This window comes from Aplidium turbinatum, chromosome 7, assembly GCF_918807975.1.
Source record: "Aplidium turbinatum chromosome 7, kaAplTurb1.1, whole genome shotgun sequence".
Lineage (NCBI taxonomy): Eukaryota > Metazoa > Chordata > Ascidiacea > Aplousobranchia > Polyclinidae > Aplidium > Aplidium turbinatum.
In genome coordinates, this window is record NC_137478.1 from 25,977,632 (window position 1) to 25,991,786 (window position 14,155).

The 14,155-nt window shown below is 35.3% G+C and overlaps 1 pseudogene; it reads right to left on the reverse strand.

The window, feature by feature from the left end:
• Positions 1-1,070: 1,070 nt before the first annotated feature.
• LOC145773884 (uncharacterized) lies at positions 1,071-12,950 on the reverse strand (annotated as a pseudogene).
• Between the last annotated feature and the right edge of the window lie 1,205 nt (positions 12,951-14,155).

The window sequence follows — 14,155 nt, forward strand, 5'->3', positions numbered from 1 at the left end:
GCAGAAAAATAAATATATAGACAATAATATATTCTGCAAAAAGTGCAGAATTGAAATTAGCTGCTCATGTTGCATGCCACAGCAGTATATTAACCATTGACCATTTGGGTGAGATGATTAATAGCATATGTGGCAAAGACTTGGCAATTCATCGCACAAAATGTACTTCACTCATCAGGCGTGTACTAGGACCTGCTCTTCATGAAGAACTTGTTAATGATATAAACAGCAATGGTGGTGTATCTTTTTCCTTGCTCATCGATGAAAGTACAGATGTACAAGAAAAACAGCTTTGCTTGATGGTTTGGTACTTTTCACCAACAAACAAAAAATAGTGACTACCTTTCTTGGTTTAATCTCCATTAAAAGTGGAGCAGCAGATGCTATTTTTGAAGCAATTAGGCAATTTTTGGAATCAGAGAAAATTCAGATTAAAAAAATGTATAGGTCTAGCAACAGATGGTTGCAATGCAATGTGTGGAAGAAATAAAACTGTCATAGAAAACTTCTGCAAGGTGTGTTCAAATATTGTGCATATCAATAGTATTTGTCACTCTATTTACCTATGTTCATCATATGCACTGAAGGTGATACCTTGAAACATGGAGTCCATGATTGCTGAGACATAATTGGTTCAGCCATAGTAATGCTCGCCAAACAATAACGCCATCTCTATACTTGCATAAATGTAGGTGAGGCTCCGTTAAAAATTTAAAGAGCCTGCGATACAAGATGGTTATCAATTGCAGTGTGTGTGGACAGAATCCTTAACCAGTACCTGAAATTAAAACTTCACTTCCAAATCGCAAAAGATGAAGAGAGGAACTACACGGCAGAGTTGCTGTATCACATGTATTCTGACACAGAAAACAAATTGCACCTACTCTTTCTACAACCAGTTCTTCGTGAACTTAACCATATAAACAAATTTTTTGAGCTAGAGTCCGCTATCCCTGTGAAGCTATTGGATGAACTTGTTAACTTATACAAAACTCTGCTTCAGTGCATTATGAGACCTGTTGCTTTGCCAACATGGGCATCAGTTGTGAATTATGACATTCATAATGAGGCTAATCATCTTCCAGTTTCAGCAATTTCATTTGGCAGTCACTTCCTACTTGCTGCTGCTGATTCTCCAGTGTCTGATGAAAATCTCAAAAAAACTAAAACTCGGTGTTGGGGTACTTATTTGAGCTGATGAGTCAACTACGGCAAAGAATACCTTCGAGCATTGAGATACTACAATATCTTTCAGTCCTAAGGTCAAATGTTGTACTTGGAAACAAGAAACCACGGCTGGTTGACCTTACCTTTTTGCCATTGTACAGTGTACACTGGAGACATTGTTGCTCTGGAAATGCAATGGAATAGACTAAACACTGTTATTTGGCAAAACAAAAACGATATTGATATGGTAAAATATTGGTGCAAACTGCAAAGTGTTAAATCACCACCATGCATCTGGAGAAAACGACTTTGCTGAAGTTGCACAATTTTTCTCTCCCTGATTTCATTGCCCTTCAGAAATGCAGCAGTGGAACGAGCTTTTTCAGTAATGAGCATTGTTAAAAATAAACAAAGAAATCGAATGCAACAGCAACTTCTGAATAACATACTAGGTATTCGGGGTTACATGGCTTGTTCTGGTGTTTTATGTAACAAATTTCAACCTATACGAGTCATGTATTATTTGTTTACCTCATTAATGTACATTGTTGAAAGCGACTCCCAAACAAACACTAGTGATGTAAAAACTAATGCAGACACTGTTTTTCAACTGCTGATGTGATTTCCAAAGTGTAACAATTAAATGTGTAAGTTTGAGTGTTGCATTTATGTGTACTTTTACACTATTTAATACGAAGGTCGAAGACTCGAAGGTAGCATCAGACAACATAATATTCCAGCAACTAATTTGTTGAACAATCATTTAGTGGTACAAGCAATTAGGCAGAAGTAAACAGAATGAAATAATAGTTTCAATGTTCCATTCATCATTGTTTTTGTGGGCACGTTTTTGTTGTTTCTTGATTCAATTAATTTTAAATCCTTTTCATCTTGCATTTTATTCAATATTTAGGACAGTGCCTTGCTGTTTAGGTGCTTTTTTTTAAATGTAAAAAATAAGATCTTTGATGATTGATTGTGTTTCGTCAATTTGGACTGATTTTGTGAACGAATTCTTCTGATTTTTGGCTAGTTTGTACAAGCAACAATATTGGGCTATTTTGAAATTGCTTTTGGGCTGGAAATTTTGAAAATATCTGGCAACCCTGAGTATTACATCACATTTGTATGGCTTCAGAAAGGAATGATCGTTTTTGTATTATGCTTCACAATACCACAATAAGCAAAGCTTTTGTTGCAAACATGTTGCAATTGATAAAGTTTTTCACAATCAATTCTTTCATAACTTTTCAAAACACAAGGTTTTGAAAAGAACTTCAGCGTTAATATGGCTTTTTACCAGAATGAAGTCTTTTGTGTTTCTTCAAAGCACCACAATGTGCAAAGCTTTTGTTGCAAACATCACATTTATATGGCTTTTCATCAGAATGAATTATTTTATGATTTTTCAAATTACCACTATGTGCAAAGCATTTGTGGCAAACATCACAATTGTATGGCTTTTCACCAAAATGAATTCTTTTTTGCATCTTCAAATGACTACTACTTGCAAAGCATTTGTTACAAACATCACATTTGTATGGCTTTTCACCAGAATGAATTCTTTTATGCATCTTCAAATGACTACCACTTGCAAAGCATTTGTTGCAAACATCACATCTGTATGGTTTTTCACCAGAATGAAGTCTTTTATGCATCTTCAAATCACCACTTCGTACAAAGCACTTGTGGCAAACATCACATGCATATGGCTTTTCACCAGAATGAATTCTTTTATGAATCTTCAAATGACTAATTTGTCCAAAGCACTTGTTGCAAACATCACATTTATATGGCTTTTCACCAGAATGAAGTCTTTTATGATTTTTCAAATTACCACTTTGTGTAAAGCATTTTCAAAAGAAGAATCTTCAAAAGCATTAGAACCAAAATGAATTTCTTGACTTTGTACAGCAAACTTTCTAGAAAACCTTTTATCACATTCAGGTGATTTGTTATCAGCAAAGATTGTTCCATCATTTCTTTCAAAATCAATAATATCTTCCAATTTTACAACAATTCCCAGGTAGTGATTCATATTTTTTTAAAGGTTACAGCTTAAAAAGTACCACAAGCATACATCTGAAAACAATTAAATAGTTTAAACAAAACTAGAGATGTACTGATACCAATATTTTGGCCGATACTTTAGTGTTACAAAAAGAAGCAATTTTGGTATTTGCAAGAAATTATATCAAATGCTAAGTTTTACCATATTTGCATACAACCATTAAAAAAAGCTTTGAATTGGCATAATTTATTAAAAATTCAAGAATCCAATCTCAACCGCATTGTTGTGTCATGATAGTAGATAGAGCACGACCGATATCACTTTTTCAGGCTGATACCAATATCTATGAAATTTTTAGGCCGATACCGATATATATCAACTACGAAAAATTTGTTACCAACAAGGTTATTAAGCAACAAACCAGTCCAAGAAAGTTTATGAATTGGTTGCTGTCATAGGCGCCGAGTTTTCAAAATAGCTGGGCGGGCGAACACATACTGTCACGTCACGTCGTGATCTCCAAAAATAATGTAGAACTCCACTGTTGTTTCCCTACCACCAAGGTCCAAGATCTAGGCTTCCTAGTTCCTTCTACTATTAATTGCAAATATCTAGCGACAAACTGCGCTATTGAACCGAGCTTACATTGAATCTACAATAGAACAGTTACATAACGAAGGAGCTGAATTGCAACTAATGACAACCAACGGTTTCATCTGGCCAAACCTACACGTGTGCAGTGTGCAGTAGTGCACAGTTTAATATCAGTGACATAACAGACACAACTGTGATGATTGAGACGACAAAATAGAGCATTTTGGCAGCAGAGTTAATTGATGACCTCGTTTGAGAGAAAATTACTCCTTTAAAGAACAATGCTACAGTTTTTACACCGATTTAAGATCTGGCGATGTTAAAACGATGTAAAAGCTGTGGAAATTGCGGTCAGACTTTTGTTGCGAATGAAGTTCCTCACAGGTTTGCGCAATTTACTTGATTTATAGCACTGGGCCACGAGTGGCATAGTGGAGACAAACGACGTGGCTGGACACTTTTGCTCGTTTAACGGCGAATCAACGTTGTTTAACGCTGCATGAATGTAACATGGCAGTAATTAACGAAAACTAATCGCTTAATTAGTAGGTCTAGTAGGGCCTATCATATGGCGACAAAACCCTGCGAATAAGGTAAGTAGGCTAGTATCAGAAGGTGGCAGATGGTTACAGAAATTTAGGGACTTAAAATTGCATTACATTTTTTTTAATTCCTGAAATGTCCCGCGGGCGCGGCCCGAGACTTGGCACTGGTGGTTGCTTGCTTAATTACGCCGCATAACTTCCACAGAAAGAGGTCGTGTCGCTTCTTGCGTCACAATGCTCTGGGCACAAATCGAAAAACTTCTACAATGACGCTACTATTTTCTTTTGTGCAAAGTTTCACTTGGCTTTTTTATTTGGGTTTATTTTTGCAACTTCTACAATGACGCTACTATTTTCTTCTGTGCAAAGTTTCACTAGGATTTTTTCTTTGGGTTTATTTTTGCATGTCATGTGAGCGAAAGTTAATTTTCCGTGGGCCTTTTCTTTCTTACTGTAATACCAAAACTTGACAAATTTTGCTGCATCTTGCTGCAATAGCCTACTCGTATGATGATCTAAATTTGTAACGAATCTTGCCTTATCAATATCACTCGGAGATCAAAGCCATACAATGTGACGTAAGACTTGAAATAAGTTGCGCGTGGTTAGTACTGTAGAAGTACACCCGCACTCCCATCGATTCTTAGCGAAAAATTCACCTTTGTTACACTGATTCAATGTCATCAATCGTTGAAGCAACGTAAAACTCGAAATTTTTCCTGCTTGAATGGAAGCTAAGGGATACAGTATTAACATTTTCTAGATGCGCGCACTAGAATGGGCAGGAATTATATTCTTGCAACAATTGTTTGTGCTATGCAAGCACGTTTGAGCAACTTGTGTTTCTTTTAAAAACATGTATGGCTGGTTTTGAGTGTGCTCTTGCTGGCTGATGTTTATCTGCAAAAATAGCCGATACAATACATCGGCTACACCTGATATCGGCCGATACATATCGGCTGACCGATATATCGGTCGAGCTCTAATAGTAGACTTTGGTAATGAAAGGCCACCGTAATTGAGGACTGGGGAAAAAAAAGAAAGAAACATTACATCATAATTGGGATTTCAGAAAAACTAATATAAAAAATTTGTGTAAACTTTCCAAATAGGCTATTATAATTGATAATAAGTCTATGAAAAAACACAAAAACATAAAAGTACACAATTGCAATTGTACTAAAGCATAGCAGCCATTAAACATGCAAGAAATATAATATAGTCGTTGATACAATGATACACAGTCAATACCCATACAGTTGACACAAAGTATAGAAATCTGATTTGGGTTCCCAACTATAAAACACAACCTTGTAAGTACTGTAAATGACAGGGCTACAAAACATGACTTCTAAATCTCAAAACACATGCATTTACAACTGCAAAAATGGAATAATTGCATGACATATGATTGAATAAATCGTGTTAGGTAAATTGATAAAACAAATAAACACATAAAATATCTCGTTAAACACACAAAAGATCCAGGGCAAAGTAACCATGCAAATAAGAACACTTCGACTATAAAAGGAACGCCAACACTACATGCTTATCAGTGACAATATGCGTTTTTGATCAGCAAATCAATGAACTGGGCACTCCAGAGAGTCCAGCTGGGTTACGTTTTTGTCTTATTTGCACTTTTAATAGATGCGTGAAGATTCATTTCACATGACAAAAAATAACAAACAAACCGTCTGAAGGATCATTCCATACAAAGTATTCAAGAAAAGCAACATATTTGATCACACTACAGAAGTTGGAATTGCAATTTGGTAGACATAACATTTTCCTTTTCATCTGTATCTACTTTCCTAACAACCTTTGAGTAGGTGTTTCTTGGTAAAGAATGTGTTGCATGTATAACTTTGGTAGGCTTTCATCTGAATGAATTACTGTGGGCAATTTTAAACTATTACTGTGTGAGAAATATTTGTTACTAGCATTACATCACATTTGTATGGCTTCAGAAAAGAATGATCGTTTTTGTATTATGCTTCCAAGCACCACAATGTGCAAAGCATTCATTGCAAACATCTTACAACTGATAAAGTTTTTCACCACAATCAATTCTTTCATAACTTTTCAAACCACAAGGTTTTGAAAAGAACTTCCGCATTAATATGACTTTTCACCAGAATGAAGTCTTTTGAGTTTCTTCAAAGCACCACAATGTGCAAAGCTTTTGTTGCAAACATCCCAGTTGTACGGCTTTTCACCAGAATGAATTCTTTTATGAGTCTTCAATTGACCAGTTCGCTCAAAGTATATGTTGCAAACATCACATTTATATGGTTATTTACCAGAATGAATTCTTTTGTGAAGCTTTAAATCACCATTTTGCTCAAAGCATTTGTTGCAAACATCGCATTTGTATGGCTTTTCACCAGAATGAATTATTTTATGCGTCTTCAAATCACCACTTCGTGCAAAGCATTTGTGGCAAACATCGCAATTGTATGGCTTTTCACCAGAATGAATTACTTTATGAGTCTTCAAATGACCAGTTTGTCCAAAGGATTTGTTGCAAACATCACATTTGTATGGCTTTTCACCAGAATGAATTCTTTCATGAATCTTCAAATGACCAATTTGTCCAAAGAATTTGTTGCAAACATCACATTTGTATGGCTTTTCACCAGAATGAATTCTTTTATGAATCTTCAAATCACCACTTCGTGCAAAGCATTTGTGGCAAACATCACATTTGTATGGCTTTTCACCAGAATGAATTACTTTATGCATCTTCAAATCACCACTTCGTGCAAAGGATTTGTAGCAAACATCACATTTGTATGGCTTTTCACCAGAATGAATTCTTTTATGAATTTTTAAATGTCCAATTTGTCCAAAGAATTTGTTGCAAACATCACATTTATATGGCTTTTCACCAGAATGGATTCTTATATGCTTTGTCAAATTAAAACTGTTTGAAAAACATTTGTCACATATGGTACATTTGTGTGGGTTTGCTTCTGAATGAGTTCTTTTATGTTCCTTCAGATGTCCGTGGTATGAGAAACATTTGTTACATACATCACACTCATAAGCATTAGAACCAAAATGACTTTCTTTGAGACTTTGTACAGCAGACTTTCCAGAAAACCTTTTATCACATTCAGGCGATTTGTTATCAGCAAAGATTGTTCCATCATTTGTTTCAAAATCAACAATATCTTCCAATTTTACAACAATTCCCAGGTGGTGATTCATATTTTGTAAGAGATGACAGCTTAAAAAGTACCACAAGCATACATCTGAAAACAATTAAATGGTTTAAACAAAACTAGAGATGTACTGATACCAATATTTTGGCCGATACTTTAGTGTTACAAAAAGAAGCAATTTTGGTATTTGCAAGGAATTATATCAAATGCTAAGTTTTAGCATATTTGCACACAACTATTAAAAAAAGCTTTGAATTGGCATAATTTATTAAAAATTCAAGAATTCAATCTCAACCGCATTGTTGTGTCATGATACTAGGCTTTGGTAAGAAAGGCCACCGTAATTGAGGACTGGGTAAAAAAAGGAAGAAACATTACATCATAATTGGGACTTATGAAAAATTAATGAAGGATTTGTGCAAACTTTCTAAATAGGCTATTATAATTGATAATAAGTCTACGAAAGAACACAAAAACATAAAAGTACACAATTGCAATTGTACTAAAGCAATAAAGCATAGCAGTCATCAAACATGCAAGAAAGTATAATATAGTCGTTGATACAATGATACATAGTCATACAGTTGACACAAAGTATAGAAATCTGATTTGGGTTCCCAACTATAAAACACAACCTTTGTAAGTACTGTAAATGACAAGGCTACCAAACATGACTTCTAAATCTCAAAACACATGCACTTACAACTGCAAAATTAAATAATTGCATGACACTTGATTGAATAAATCGTGTTAGGTAAAATGATAAATCAGATAAACACATAAAATATCTCATTAAACACACAAAAGATCCAGGGTAAAGTAACCATGCAATTAAGAACACCTCGACTACAAAAGGAAAGCCAACTCTACTTGCTTATCAGTGACAATATGCGTTTTTGATAAGCAAATCAATGAACTGGCCACTTCAGAGAGTCCAGCTGAGTTACGTTTTTTGTCTTATTTGCACTTTTAATAGATGATTGAAGATTTATTTCACATTACAAAAAATACCTAACAAACAAATCGTCTGAAGGATCATTCCATACAAAGTATTCAAGAAAAGCAACATTTTTGGTCACACCACAGAAGTTTGAATTGCAATTTGGTAGACATAACATTTTCCTTTTCATCTGAATCTACTTTCTTATAAACCTTTGAGTAGGTGTTTCTTGGTAAAGAATGTGTTGAATGTATAACTTTGGTGGGCTTTCATCTGAATGAATTACTGTGTGCAATTTTAAACTATTACTGTGTGAGAAATATTTGGTACTAGTTTTACCAGGGTTGCCAGGTCCAGGGATTTCCTGCGGAATTGGGCTAGTTTGGTTGAAGAGTTGCTGGAAAAATTGAGCAGTTGCGGGTTTCAGGGCTTGTTTTTGGGTTTGTTTTTGGAGCAACATTAAGCATAAAACAGCAAAAAATCACAACAGTTTTCATTGAAATTCTATAAATTTCTCTTTACAGCATGAATCAGAGTGAATTTTAGGTGAACTTTTTTCTGTTAAACTGGATGGGCGCATTTAGCGCCTTAGCGGAAAAGTGATGGAAACGTCACGTGAAGGAGGAATGGTATGGCTGCTTGTTTGATCTATTAATTATTACCTACTCCCAGTGCTCTGTCTTACTGTCTACTAGAGTGTCTAGTAGGGTGACATACCGTAGTGGTCATACTGTTCATATTGTTCACTGGCTCCCCACTATGGCTAGCGATTTTATGCTTTGGAGTACTATAGATTAATGCTGTAAACCAGGTAGAACGCCTAATCTGGCCTTGGCCACTGTCGGTCATACCATCAATGACCCTAACTATATGTACAGGTATTTCTGTTTTACTTAAAATATGTCACTCAATGTTAGTGTTGACATTTTTGTATTTTTTCAGAGAGAGCAATGTCACTTATTTAGGCAAGCACTATAGTAATAAAAAATCAACTGTTTTAATATAATGGGTAAATGGGCAAAATATGGTAAAACATTCTCAAAAGAATAGAAAAAGGATCCTCTGCTGAAAGACTGGATTGTCAGATTGCCTGAGGATACTACCAAAGCAGCATGTAAATACTGCAAAAGTGAAGTGCGTGCCCATCACACAGATCTGGTTGCACTCCAAGACCATGAAACATCGACACAACATTGCATCATTTTTTAATTCACGGCTGTTATCTGATTTAGGTGTCAGAAGAATAAACATAGACAATAATATATTCTGCAAAAAGTGCAGAATTGAAATTAGCTGCTCATGTTGCATGCCACAGCAGTATATTAACCATTGACCATTTGGGTGAGATGATTAATAGCATATGTGGCAAAGACTTGGCAATTCATCGCACAAAATGTACTTCACTCATCAGGCGTGTACTAGGACCTGCTCTTCATGAAGAACTTGTTAATGATATAAACAGCAATGGTGGTGTATCTTTTTCCTTGCTCATCGATGAAAGTACAGATGTACAAGAAAAACAGCTTTGCTTGATGGTTTGGTACTTTTCACCAACAAACAAAAAATAGTGACTACCTTTCTTGGTTTAATCTCCATTGAAAATGGAGCAGCAGATGCTATTTTTGAAGCAATTAGGCAATTTTTGAAATCAGAGAAAATTCAGATTAAAAAAATGTATAGGTCTAGCAACAGATGGTTGCAATGCAATGTGTGGAAGGAATAAATCTGTTATAGAAAACTTCCGCAAGGTGTGTTCAAATATTGTGCATATTAAATGTATTTGTCACTCTAGTTACCTATGTTCATCATATGCATTGAAGGTGATACCTCGAAACATGGAGTCCATGATTGCTGAGACATAATTGGTTAAGCCATAGTACTGCTCGCCAAACAATAACGCCATCACTATACTTGCATAAATGTAGATGAGGCTCCGTTAAAAATTTGAAGAGCCTGCGATACAAGATGGTTATCAATTGCAGTGTGTGTGGACAGAATCCTTAACCAGTACCTGAAATTAAAACTTCACTTCCAAATCGCAAAAGATGAAGAGAGGAACTACACGGCAGAGTTGCTGTATCACATGTATTCTGACACAGAAAACAAATTGCACCTACTCTTTCTACAACCAGTTCTTCGTGAACTTAACCATATAAACAAATTTTTTGAGCTAGAGTCCGCTATCCCTGTGAAGCTATTGGATGAACTTGTTAACTTATACAAAACTCTGCTTCAGTGCATTATGAGACCTGTTGCTTTGCCAACATGGGCATCAGTTGTGAATTATGACATTCATAATGAGGCTAATCATCTTCCAGTTTCAGCAATTTCTTTTGGCAGTCACTTCCTACTTGCTGCTGCTGATTCTCCAGTGTCTGATGAAAATCTCAAAAAAACTAAAACTCGGTGTTGGGGTACTTATTTGAGCTGATGAGTCAACTACGGCAAAGAATACCTTCGAGCATTGAGATACTACAATGCCTTTCAGTCCTAAGGTCAAATGTTGTACTTGGAAACAAGAAACCACGGCTGGTTGACCTTACATTTTTGCCATTGTACAGTGTACACTGGAGACATTGTTGCTCTGGAAATGCAATGGAATAGACTAAACACTGTTATTTGGCAAAACAAAAACGATATTGATATGGTAAAATATTGGTGCAAACTGCAAAGTGTTAAATCACCAGGATGCATATGGAGAAAACGACTTTGCTGAAGTTGCACAATTTGTTCTCTCCCTGATTTCATTGCCCTTCAGAAATGCAGCAGTGGAACGAGCTTTTTCAGTAATGAGCATTGTTAAAAATAAACAAAGAAATCGAATGCAACAGCAACTTCTGAATAACATACTAGGTATTCGGGGTTACATGGCTTGTTCTGGTGTTTTATGTAACAAATTTCAACCTATACGAGTCATGTATTGTTTGTTTACCTCATTAATGTACACTGTTGAAAGCGACTCCCAAGCAAACACTAGTGATGTAAAAACTAATGCAGACACTGTTTTTCAACTGCTGATGTGATTTCCAAAGTGTAACAATTAAATGTGTAAGTTTGAGTGTAAATCGTTGCATTTATGTGTACTTTTACACTATTTAATACGAAGGTCGAAGGTAGCATCAGACAACATAATATTCCAGCAACTAATTTGTTGAACAATCATTTAGTGGTACAAGCAATTAGGCAGAAGTAAACAGAATGAAATAATAGTTTCAATGTTCCATTCATCATTGTTTTTGTGGGCAACGTTTTTGTTGTTTCTTGATTCAATTAATTTTAAATCCTTTTCATCTTGCATTTTATTCATTATTTAGGACAGTGCCTTGCTGTTTAGGTACTTTTTTTTTTAAATGTAAGAAATAAGATCTTTGATGATTGATTGTGTTTCGTCAATTTGGACTGATTTTGTGAACGAATTTTTCTGATTTTTGGCTAGTTTGTACAAGCAACAATATTGGGCTATTTTGAAATTGCTTTTGGGCTGGAAATTTTGAAAATATCTGGCAACCCTGAGTATTACATCACATTTGTATGGCTTCAGAAAGGAATGATCGTTTTTGTATTATGCTTCACAATACCACAATAAGCAAAGCTTTTGTTGCAAACATGTTGCAATTGATAAAGTTTTTCACAATCAATTCTTTCATAACTTTTCAAACCACAAGGTTTTGAAAAGAACTTCAGCGTTAATATGGCTTTTTACCAGAATGAAGTCTTTTGTGTTTCTTCAAACCACCACAACGTGCAAAGCATTTGTGGCAAACATCACATTTGTATGGCTTTTCACCAAAATGAATTCTTTTATGCATCTTCAAATGACTACTACTTGCAAAGCATTTGTTACAAACATCACATTTGTATGGCTTTTCACCAGAATGAATTATTTTATGCATCTTCAAATGACTACCACTTGCAAAGCACTTGTTGCAAACATCACATCTGTATGGCTTTTCACCAGAATGAAGTCTTTTATGATTTTTCAAATTACCACTTTGTGTAAAGCATTTGTGGCAAACATCACATTTGTATGGCTTTTCACCAGAATGAATTACTTTATGCATCTTCAAATCACCACTTCGTGCAAAAGATTTGTTGCAAACATCACATTTGTATGGCTTTTCACCAGAATGAATTATTTTATGAATTTTCAAATGACCAATTTGTCCAAAGAATTTGTTGCAAACATCACATTTGTATGGCTTTTCACCAGAATGGATTCTTATATGCTTTGTCAAATTAGAACTCTTTGAAAAACATTTGTCACATATGGTACATTTGTGTGGGTTTGCTTCTGAATGAGTTCTTTTATCTTCTTTCAGATGTCCATGGTTTGAAAAACATTTGTTACATACATCACACTCATAAGCATTAGAACCAAAATGAATTTCTTGACTTTGTACAGCAAACTTTCTAGAAAACCTTTTATCACATTCAGGCGATTTGTTATCAACAAAGATTGTTCCATTATTTGTTTCAAAATCAACAATATCTTCCAATTTTACAACAATTCCCAGGTAGTGATTCATATTTTTTTAAAGGTTACAGCTTAAAAAGTACCACAAGCATACATCTGAAAACAATTAAATAGTTTAAACAAAACTAGAGATGTACTGATACCAATATTTTGGCCGATACTTTAGTGTTACAAAAAGAAGCAATTTTGGTATTTGCAAGAAATTATATCAAATGCTAAGTTTTACCATATTTGCATACAACCATTAAAAAAAGCTTTGAATTGGCATAATTTATTAAAAATTCAAGAATCCAATCTCAACCGCATTGTTGTGTCATGATAATAGATAGAGCTCGACCGATATCACTTTTTCAGGCCGATACCGATATATATCAACTACGAAAAATTTGTTACCAACAAGGTTATTAAGCAACAAACCAGTCCAAGAAAGTTTATGCATTGGTTGCTGTCATAGGCGCCGAGTTTTCAAAATAGCTGGGCGGGCGAACACATACTGTCACGTCACGATCTCCAATAATAATGTAGAACTCCACTGTTGTTTTCCTACCACCAAGGTCCAAGATCTAGGCTTTCTAGTTCCTTCTACTATTAATTGCAAATATCTAGCGACAAACTGCGCTATTGAACCGAGCTTACAATGAATCTACAATAGAACATTTACATAACGAAGGAGCTGAATTGCAACTAATGACAACCAACGGTTTCATCCGGCCATACCAACACGTGTGCACTGTGCAGTAGTGCACAGTTTAATATCAGTGACGTAACAGACACAACTGTGATGATTGAGACAACAAAATAGAGCATTTTGGCAGCACAGTTAATTGATGATGTCGTTTGAGAAAAAATTACTCCTTTAAAGAACAATGCTACAGTTTTTACACCGATTTAACATCTGGCGATGTTAAAACGATGTAAAAGCTGTGGAAATTGCGGTCAGACTTTTGCTGCGAATGAAGTTCCTCACAGGTTTGCGCAATTTACTTGATTTATAGCACTGGGCCACGAGTGGCATAGTGGAGACAAACGGCGTGGCTGGACACTTTTGCTCGTTTAACGGCAAATTAACGTTGTTTAACGCTGCATGAATGTAACATGGCAGTAATTAACGAAAACTAATCGCTTAATTAGTAGGTCTAGTAGGGCCTATCATATGGCGACAAAACCCTGCGAATAAGGTAAGTAGGCTAGTATCAGAAGGTGGCAGATGGTTACAGAAATTTAGGGACTTAAAATTGCATTACAATTTTTTTAATT